Below are 2674 nucleotides of genomic sequence, written 5' to 3'. Positions count from 1 at the left end.
GGAAATGAAACACGCCGAAACTCTAAACATTAAAACTTAGCTACTTATTAACTGCCCCATCACTTCCTGTTGGAGAGAAGTTTTAATACGTTGGCTAAAATGGAATCGGGAGAATAACAATGGATTTGAGTTACATTTTGTACTAGGTTTTATTATAAGACTCTATAAATCACAATAATATCTCAAGGCAAGTACTATACTGGCTTCAAAAACATGGTTAGTTATGGTAGCTGAATGATAACTATAAGCTTTCTGTGTGATTAAGAAGTCCTTCCCAAATAGTAAAAAGGCATGCTTTTGTTAAGGAAAGGAAGAGGTAGAGCTTATCCCAATGAAATCGTTAGGTTACATTGCCAAACATCACTTACATGTAGTACCAATAAAATGAGTTTCTACACAGGAACCTCCCCCCCACACACACACTAATAGCTAAACTGAGGTTGATCAGAAACTAGTTAGTGAACTTTAGCTGAGAACAACATATGCTCATACATAACTAGAGGGCTGGAAAGGACTTCAAAGATGACCTAGCTGTCACCTTATTTCATGAACAAGGAAGGTAAAGCTCATGGAGGCCAAGAGGCCTCCCCACTGTACAGAGTTCACTTCTTCCAGGCAGAGCTGGCCGGGACAGTCTAGGCCCTAGGCCAGTCTCCCACTGATTCCCGACTTTCAGTGAAACGTGATTAATGAAGTCACAATTCATTTACATTTATGTTCCTATATCGTATTCAGTTTTTTTATTTCTTGGCGGGAAGGTGGGGAGGTGTGACACAGGAAGGTACCGTGATGCGGTAACTCTCCTCCCCCAGCCTCTGTCAGTCAGGATGACAGGTGTATGTGGGCACTCCCAGTGGGCGCAAGTCCACCTGGGATCTGAATCCAGGCCTACCCTGTGGCTCCAGGATCACGGCATTTCCCTACCACCTATATCTGTGTGGCTAGGCCCTCAGATTCTGTTTATTGGTTTTGTTTTTTTGTTTGTTTTTTGCCACAGGGTGTGCATACTCGCTGAAGAGACAGAGAGAAACAGTGAGAGGAAGAGTGAGAAATTACCCCCCATTTTGGGCACATGCACCAGGCACAAGTTTCAAGCCACAAGGTCCAGGACTCAAACCATGGTCAGCCATGTGGGAGCCCAGCATCTAATCACCATAGTACCTGCTGGCCCCAGCCCTCCAGTTCTTTATGACTCAGCCCTAGATGTGGATTTCCTGTTCAGAAGACAGGATCAGCAGCCCTGAGAACTGAGCACCTCTGTGACTTCTTCCCCTTCCCTCCTCACTCTAACCCCTTGTAGCAAGTGAGATCCCTGGTCTGACAGCTGAGAAAAGGTGGTACGGAAAGGAACCGGCAGGTGGAATGGAAGTTAAGGCACTGGATCCCACGTGACCAACAGCAGGGTTCACATTGTGGAACCAGTGGCTCGAAAATCACACCAGGCATGTGTGTGTACATATCCAAAATTCCAAGAGGAAACTGGAGGACAAGGAATTGTGGAACTGCCATTCCCCCCACCCCAGGTGGGGGGTGACTTCTCACTTTCCCTCTCACTGTCTCTGTCTCTCTATGGCAAGCACATGTGCCCTACAAGAAAAACTTAAAAAACAAACAAACAAAAACCAACAAGAGCGGCTGGTCATCTGTGAGGCCGGTTCTGCCCCAGCTGCCTGCCACAGAGCCGGACTCTCTCTGCGTGTGATCCTGTACAGAGCAGGCTCCCCCAGCCCGTCAATTTCACAGTCACATGCAAATGGCTTGGCTACCTAATTTTACCAACTCACCGAAATTGACCTGAAATGATTTAAGTGGTTATGTACATAATGTGATACAACAGGAATATAACTGGTATCATGAGAGAAAGGGGATCCATATATTTAACTTGTTTTAATTTAAACAATATGAACACAAGAACACTAGGTAACTAGTAAATAGTTTTCTACCACGAAATGATTTTAACAATAAAGAATAAAGACAACATATGCACTTCAGTAAGTCTAGCAACAGTGTCATAGACTAAAAAGGTTACAGAAGTGAAACTTAAAAGTTTTCACCCTCATAAATATAAGTAGTTTAGAATATTGATTTGGGGTGCTAGCAGGTGGCATGGTGGTTAAGGTAGTGGACTCCCATGTGGCCAACTGTGGTTTGAGTCCTGGATCTGGCAGCTTGTGTACTCCCTTTCCTTCTCTCTCAGTCTCTCTCTGGTGAGCTCGTGTGCCCTATAGCAACTTAAATAATAATAATAAAAACAATAAATTAAATTAATTTAATAATTCTATTTTTGTTTTTAAGTATATTGATTTGGTTTCCAGGTTCTTTCTCTCGCAAATCTATGGCTAACCATCTCCACCTGGCCTCCCAATATCAAATAATCCTCCGTCTCATCAACTTTCTTGAAGGTTCACATTTTAGAGAGGTGAAGGTTTGAGTCCCTGTATACAAACGAACTAAGAAAAGGACATTTAATGTTGTTATATAAACTTCTTTCTTCATTTATTAGGATCTTTTAGGCTAACCAAAGCCTAGGAGATTCGCATTGGAAGAAGTTACTCTTTCCAATTTCCTGCCTCTCCGTGGATGGGCCCATGAGGTCCTGGCTATGAGCGAGCCCACATTAGAATCCATGATTCTCTGCGACCTAAATGCGAACCAGCTTTGCCACTGCAGGAAT

The 2674-nt window shown here is 43.5% G+C and overlaps 1 protein-coding gene across 3 annotated transcripts in view; it reads right to left on the bottom strand.

Annotated features, from left to right (window-relative positions):
* SMIM11 (small integral membrane protein 11) overlaps positions 1-2674 on the bottom strand; it is a 13760-nt gene that overhangs the window by 3083 nt on the left and 8003 nt on the right. The gene's annotated exons all lie outside the window — the stretch shown is intronic.

The sequence above is a fragment of the Tupaia chinensis genome, unplaced genomic scaffold (assembly GCF_000334495.1).
Source record: "Tupaia chinensis unplaced genomic scaffold, TupChi_1.0 Scaffold000392_1, whole genome shotgun sequence".
Lineage (NCBI taxonomy): Eukaryota > Metazoa > Chordata > Mammalia > Scandentia > Tupaiidae > Tupaia > Tupaia belangeri.
The sequence above is the reverse complement of the archived record's forward strand: the minus strand, read 5'-3'. Positions and strand labels throughout refer to the sequence as shown.